Genomic DNA, 8,194 nt, shown 5'->3' with positions numbered 1-8,194 from the left:
TGTGGGAAATTTTTTTATTTATCTGCTCAGTTCACCACTCCTCTGAGGTGAGAGAAAGAAGATCGAGGTGACATTGTCTGATTGCAGATTGAGCCTAAAATGGGAAAGCATAGGGAAAGAAAGGAAAATTAAACGCTTCATTTTCTGTTTATTAACTGTCATCATAATCTGCACAAAGGAACCAATGAGTCAGTGTTTCTCAATGACTTCTGGCCAGGTCTCAGTGCACTCTCACTGATGACACAATTAACTACACAAACATTCGGCATGCAGAAGGCCCCTTGGCAACGAGGCATAGCTTGCACCCTTGACTGCCATCTGGTGCTGAGTTTCCTCTCCATGACATATTGTGCTGAGGCCCCTGTTTCAATGTTTTTCCCCTTCCAGTTAGATAAGGATATACACTACCAAAGCTGTGTTCATTTAATACAGAAAAACAGTAATATTGTGAAATATTATTACAATTTAATACCTGTTTTCTATTTGAATGATGCAAAGCTGCATTTTCAGCATCATTGCTCCAGTCTTCAGTGTCACATGATCCTTCAGAAATCATTCTAATATACTGATTTGCTGCTCAAGAAACATTTCTCATTATTAGTGTTGTTTTTGCTGCTTAATTTTGTGACATTTTGGTATTCTTTAATGAATCGAATATGTCAAAGAACAGCATTATTTGAAAGCTTTTGTAACATTATAAATGTCTTTACTGTCACTCAAATGCGTTCTTGCTGAATAAAAGTATTAATTTCTTTCTTCTTTCTTTTTAAGTCATATCCAAACATTTGAATGGTATAGTGCATCACGGTTTCCTCAAAAATATTAAGCAGCAAAAACTGTTTTTAATGTAATATTCAGAAACGTTTCTTGAGCAGCAAATCAGCATGATTTCTGAAGAATCACGCGACACTGAAGACAGAAATAAATTACAGTTTCAAATATAGGCTACTAAAATACAAAACCGTTCTTTTAAATTGTAATATTTCACAATATTACTGTTCAATCCTCATTTGACAAACAGACGTTATACACCGACTTGCAAACAAATTGGACTTTTTCACAATGCATGTAGCCAATGATATATTTTACAGCACTATTTACAATATATTCAGTAATTATTAAGTTCTTATATTTCCAAGTTGCCCATGATCACAGGAGACATTATATTATTGTAATATTATTTACTATTAAACAAATTCCTAGACATTGACATTTTTAAGACTTTTTCCCACAGTTTTAAAATTCTCAGGTATTTCATGAACATGGGAACTGTTCTAAATGAACTAACATTAGCCTAATTCTGCCGAAATGAAATCAAAATGTATAGGCTATTTTTAAGGGGGTTTGGGACAATTTAACTTTAATGGACATTGATTTTCTACATAGGCTAATTCTCATCACTGTTTGTGATGTAGGCTATATAGACCTTTATACACATGGAGTAGCCTACTAATAGTACACTCTAAAAAATGCTGGGTTAAATACAACCCAGTGCTGGGTAAAATATGGACAAACCCAGCAATTGGGTTATTTTGACCCAGCGGTTGGGTTACTACCCAGAAGGTTGGGTTAAACATTTAACCAAACCGCTGGGTCAAAACAGCCCAATTGCTGGGTTTGTCCCTGTTTTACCCAGCACTGGGTTGTATTTAACCCAGCATTTTTTAGAGTGTAGGCTATTAATATTAATAACTTTATATTAAGAAAGTAGCCTATGGTATTGTCATCTGATAGGCTATTATCATCACTTATTGTACCCCATAATAGTTTTACGTAGTTTTAAAAATGAGCATAATTGTATGCACCATTATTTTATTTGCTATTACCAACTTCTGAAAGCTAGCTCATCATATAGAGCCGAGGTAAATGTATGTTTCCTGGTGGTAGAAGTCAATGTCATCGCAGCATTCTGCGAACGCGTCGCGTCGCGTCGGGATTCCTGAGGATTACCCGGCGTGCCCCGCGGGAAAGATGGCGCTGGACGGGAGAAGGTGGAGATAAACTTTATCTGAAATCGGGAACAGCGGTTATCTACACCTGCGATCCGTGGTAACACTTCAACTCCTCACAGAGAGATACCGGCGACAGGACGCGGGATCGGCGATCGCTTTTGACGGCGCGAGCTGGAGAGATTTTAGCGGCCGTTAGCAAGTGTGTGTTAGCCAGCGCGGAGAAGAAGAAGAAGCGGGCAAAGTTTATTCAGTTCGAGCAGGAGTCAAGACTGATCCAAACTCTGGGTTTAACTGCGGAAAATTCACTAGCGCCAGGTAAGAATTCCATAAACATATTTCTTTGAAACATTAGTCCATTTTAGTAGTGTACTATCAAATATATTTTAATATATTGTTGATATACGCGGCCAGTCACCGTTCAGATGAACTGATAAACACACCCTGCAGTGTTGTAAGAAACCTAAACATCCCATCTGTGTAACAATCAGACCTGTGAAATGCTTCTTGATCTATCTTCCAGACACTGATCGGATAGCAGATTAGAGAAGGTTAACGTTACTAATCTTGAAGGTGTCGATGTCAGGTGTTTTACGCGCAGTCAGTCATGGCCATGGGCAGCGAAAATAAACCCTTCGGCGGTGTAACTGTTAATCTGTGTAATGTGCGTTCTCCATTCACTGTTCGTGATTTAAATACCTTATATTTAATTCTTTGTCTTTTTGTTCTCCTGATCAGAGATATACTCCTATTAATGCTTACCAACTAGATCCTGTTGTGCAACCGATCCTGTTACACGGTCTTCTTTAATACTCGACTGTTCAGCGGGTTCATTATGATGATGATGATGTCCTAAAGCGATGGGGATTAACATTTTATTCACGTGTCCTTACATGAAATAGTATAACTTCGCGGAATGCTGCTGGGAAGAAAAAACGACGCGATATTTCGACGATATACTCTGTTTATGGTGAAATAACTCGTGGAGTCCATCATGGACACAGAACAGGTAAGGAACGCTTGAGAAACCTGCGGTTATGAAGCAACCATCCGGCTGTCACGATCGTGAAATGTTGCTTGACGATTAATTTTCATACAGATAATTGCGAATGAGATTTAATTGTCTGTTTTTGTGCCACAACTTACACAACAGTGTTCAGATAATCTTTTTTCCTGACAAAATCAATATAATGCAATATTTCTATCTGCTGGATGTAAGCTTTTCCATATTCCAAGATTGCCTGCTGCACTGGAGACATCACATGCATGTGCGAGGCCGAGTCGTGAAAATTATGAAAATAAATCTAGGAATTATTTGATTGTTGGATTTTAAATCAGCGGGGTTGAGGCATCAAAAGTAGCTAAGCTGTTTTATGAACGGTAACTAGGGCTGTGCGATATTGAAAAAAAATGCGGTACGCGATGCCTTGTTAAAAATGCGATATTCGATATGCGATACGATATTGCTTGAAGTGAGAAAAATCCATTTAAATTATATTTTAAAATATTTAAAAATGAAAATTATATAACCAATTTGTTTCACATTCTTTCTTGGAAAAGAAAGAATCACTACAACTTCTGAAAGTGACCAGCAGTGTTTTAGCAGTACGTAAAAAGTAATGTCACAAATCAGAAAATGTAATTTTAACATCAATGTGAATGACAAAAAAATGAATGACACTAATTTTATATCATTGTGACTTTGCTTTCCATACACTTTAAGTACTTCTTTATATACCACAGCAAAAAATATAGTCTGAGAAAGTTCAAACATGATTAAAGGCAAGTGAACAGTCAGTAAAAAAAAAAGAGAAAAAGGGGGAAAAAAGAACAAATGCACAATTTACAAGCGTAGATAAAATAAACAGTAGTATTCAGATACAGAAATTTCATAATTAAGTGTAAAATAAACTTTAAGTACTTCTTCATATACCACAGCAAAAACTATAGTCTGAGAAAGTTCAAACATGATTAAAGGCAAGTGAACAGTCAGTAAAAAAAAAAGAGAAAAAGGGGGAAAAAAGAACAAATGCACAATTTACAAGCGTAGATAAAATAAACAGTAGTATTCAGATACAGAAATTTAATAATTAAGTGTAAAATAACACTGCATTGTGTTCACTGTATGAATTAAATTTAGATTAATCTTTGTTATAGCTGTTTTGTTGTTTGATTAACATTAGTGACATATTCAGCAGCACGTATTTATAGGCTGCTGTCCCTTTAAATCCGACTGCACGGATCCAGTATAATGATACACATCCGATTTCTTTCTCAGCTGTTTACATTCATTTAAAACATAACTGACTGCATTTACGAGAATGATCGTCGAGACTGGTACTATTGTGCGCGCGCTTTCAGGTGTGAGTCTGTCAGACAGCAAGACGAGACGGCAAAGAGTTGTTTTCTTATTACACTTAATAACTCTTTTTGACGTCCAGCAATTCTCTGCTATATGCGTCGAACTAAAACTTTGACCTTTTGCAACATTTTGATTTAAGTAGCCTATTATTAAAATGATTCAGATATCGCACGCCGTTGCGATATGCATATCGCGATATTTACATTTGTGGTATTTCGATCATTTCGATATATCGTGCAGCCCTAATGGAAACTGTAATATTATTACTGAAATCTTATTAGTAATTAGTTACACTACTAGTTACTGCAAAAAGTAATATTATTAAAGTAACTAAGTTACTAGTTACTGCCCAACACTGCAAATGACAATATATGAATTGAATTTAATGGAATCCAAAATTAACTTGAAAAATCACAAATCGTTATCACAAAAACCTTATAAACCAATGGCAAAGTAATGTCAAACTGTTGATTTTTATTCATGTATCTTTAAATATTAAAGCTGTTAAAAGTAAAACAAAAATCAGTGCCATTTAAACAATCAAACTGAAGTTTGAATTAAATTTTTAAAAGTAGTGACAAAGTAAAAATAAAAAAGTTAAATGGTAAAGGTGTATAAGTGTTCTTTCTGATTTGAATGTGAAGTGTAATAGATTTATATGCAATAACTCACAACTAGTGCATCTCCAATAAAGAAAGAGTCTTTAGAGGTCACCTGTGTGCCTGTATTATAATGTTTAGTTTCCACTTTAAATCACCGGCAGCTTGCAATGTAATGCACAGCCCTATTTCAGTATCTGTAGTGTTGATATAAGGCCGCAGCATCACTAATCCAGCTCTGTGTAAAGTAGATCAGCATCCTGATGTCATTGACTTCTCTGGCTCTATTTTAAAACCTTGTGTGCTGCCTACCTAGACAGCATTTTTGGGCATCATAGGGTTGTACCTTGATAAGTCATCATTGTGCATACCATGCTCAGAAGTAGGGCTGCACGATAAATCGCATGCGATATTTAACGAGCATCTTATCAGTAAAGCCGGTTCTGTAATCAGTGGTAAATCTCCATCACGTGCGTGATTTACCGCTGATTACAGAACCGGCTTTCTGACAAGATGCGCATTAAATATCGCATGCGATTTATCGTGCAGCCCTACTCAGAAGTGAATGGGCAAGACACTTCCTTTAAAGTACTTCAGAGAATATCATGGTACTTTTTGGTCCTCTTTTGTTAGTGTAGGCAGCTCACTAGTTTGAGACGAAGACTGTGTTGAATGTCTGTCAGGGGAGGTGATGTAAACCGCAGTGTTTCATTGCGTAGTGCTTGCTTGATATGACAGGCTAGCTGCTCCTATTCCTCCTCCCTTTTTATTGAGTGCACTTAAAGTGAGTTGATAAGTCATGCATGTCTCAGCCATTGCTTACAGATGGGTAATGTCGATAAACAATTAGTAAATTGCAGTTTGTTAAGAAGGGTTGAACACATTGCTGATTAGGACTAAGCGTTTGGTCTTTATTGGGTTGTACAACTACCTAATTCAATGTAAATAATTCAGTTCATGCAAAGAGATTAATTTTATTGCAAATTTCAGCTAGTCAGTACAGAGTTATTGATTATTGGAGTTTCAAAAGATTCTAAAATATTAATTTCAGGAGGGAAATGTAGATGTTAGAGTATAATGCACCAAAATGAAAATTTTATCGAAAGTGAAAATATCATTTTGACAAAAAAATTTGCTTTAAGTATAAATAAGTGATTCAATTTATGCAAATAGATTAATTTTATTGCCAATTTCAGCTAGCTAATCCTGAGTTAACTATAACAGTAATGATACAGATAAAGTTTTAAAAATCAACTATAACGATAATGACACAGGAATCACTTTCAGAACGATTTTTTTTCCAGGTGATGAACAATAAAAACATTGACAACCAGTCAGAATTAGGGTTGTGATGGTGAGGAAATTTTCCCACCGGTTAATCGATGTGTGACAATACCGGTAACACCGGTAATACCGGTATCACCGCGGGGGTGGGGGCGTTCCCTCTTTTCCTCACTTTCCTTAAATAGCTTGTAAAAGCTGCGTGTGCATTTTACTTTCACTTTCAAATAGCTGCAATTCGGCGTAAAGCAATTGTTCATTTTTAGTTCATTTGAATTTCCCCTCTTTTCCTCGCTTTCCTTCGCTTTTAAATAGCTTAAAAGCACCGTGCGCATTTTACTTTCACTTTCGAATTAGTGGCAGTTCGTGTCAATTGCGATAAGTAAACATGTATAATATATAACCAAATAAATAAGAAACGTAGAACGTTTATTAGCAAAACGAGTAAGAATGCTTGGAGGCACGGCATACACCTTGATGTAAAAAAAAAAAAAATCAATGACACAAAGTTGAAATAAAGTAAAAATTAGCCGTAAACCATTCATTAATCATTCATTAACACAGAGACACGAAGAATTCATATTTAAATAGTCGTTTTGCGATTTAATATTTACAAATACGAGTGGGAGTGTACTCACTTGTGTGCGCGCGCACGTGTGTGAGTGTGTGTGTGTGCACGCGCGCATTGGGGCGGAACTCCGCTGTGCGTGATACAGAGAGCGCGACCATAACGTAGAGACCGAAATGACGTGCCGTCGTGGAAATAAGATAAATAACATAAGGCTATTTATTTTGTTTAATAAAAGAACAAGGTATAGACCTGTTCTATCGGAAAGGTAACTTTAAATGACTTCTGTTGTGATCTGGCGCTATAGAGAAAATATAATTAAATAAAATGAACTCGACCTTCAAGGGGGGCGGGGGGGGCCGTTGGGCGAATAAATTGTAGCGAACAATGACGTGACGCAATCAAATAAATAGAGGCGCGCACTAATGCAGCAAACATGTCGGCAATGTGGAAGCATTTAAAAGTGTCCGAGAAAGACTCAAAAATCATTACAAGCACCGACAGCGAGAGACCGCTTGGTACTGCATCTCATGTCTCCGGTGAGAAGAGGAAAGGGTGGTTGTTGCTGGTTACTGTATGATGACTGAAATCGCGAAATGCCCTTAAACAATTAAATACAATTTAAATTTTATAAAATAAAAGCTAAGAAAAAGCAAGATCTCAATCAACATTAATAAATGTTATTATTAGGCCTGGGCGATAAAATGAAAAAACAGTGTAGAAAACATGCTTTGACCATTTTTATTTTATAATGATAATTCATAAAATTACTTTAACAGTAAACCGTGACTTGACTGTTTATTGTTTTATAATAAAATATAAATTTGATCAGTTATTATTATCATTTCTTAATTTAACAGAAAACTGTCGAAAACATGCCATGACTGATTGATTATTATATTGTGTACAACAGGAAATATACAAACAGATAAAATTAGTCTGTACAGTACGAGTATAGAGCTGCTAGGCCTGGGCGATAAAACGGTATCGATATTTATCGATGGTACACCTTCTTCGATAACGATATAAAAAATGTTCGATATAGTGCACGATGTAGGCACGTGCTCTGAGTGACGCATACAGCACACACAAACATGAACATGCTGAATTGAGTGCTGTGCCTGCCTGTGATGAGGAGATTGTGAATAAAAAAAAATGAATATTAGTCGAATTTAAAATAAACATTTACATTTCAATGTTAGGAGTGGGTCAGGGAGCATCATCAGTGGCGCACAAGATGCGGTGATAATGATGTAAGTGACATTGTTGCATTTTAATGTTTTGTTAGTCTTGCCCACGAGATGCGCCGCTGCTGTGTTATGCATTCAAAATATTAGAGAAATATAGAAGCTCAATGCGGAGAAAATCTTGATTAGGTTAAAACCGAAACCAAGCCATTCACACAGAACGCATATTCAGCACATTTTTAGACGGA

General features: G+C 36.2%; 1 protein-coding gene across 5 annotated transcripts in view; it reads left to right on the top strand.

Annotated features, from left to right (window-relative positions):
• The first annotated feature begins 1,919 nt into the window (after positions 1 to 1,919).
• Positions 1,920 to 8,194, top strand: part of tjap1 (tight junction associated protein 1 (peripheral)) — a 129,602-nt gene continuing 123,327 nt past the window's right edge. For all 5 annotated transcript variants that reach the window (XM_016461853.1, XM_016461849.1, XM_016461851.1 and 2 more), the window contains exon 1: positions 1,920 to 2,267. The gene's annotated coding sequence lies outside the window, so the exon portion shown is untranslated. The remainder of the gene's footprint in view (positions 2,268 to 8,194) is intronic.

The sequence above is a fragment of the Sinocyclocheilus anshuiensis genome, unplaced genomic scaffold, assembly GCF_001515605.1.
Source record: "Sinocyclocheilus anshuiensis isolate Anshui unplaced genomic scaffold, SAMN03320099.WGS_v1.1 scaffold460, whole genome shotgun sequence".
Taxonomy (NCBI): domain Eukaryota; kingdom Metazoa; phylum Chordata; class Actinopteri; order Cypriniformes; family Cyprinidae; genus Sinocyclocheilus; species Sinocyclocheilus anshuiensis.
The sequence above is the reverse complement of the archived record's forward strand: the minus strand, read 5'-3'. Positions and strand labels throughout refer to the sequence as shown.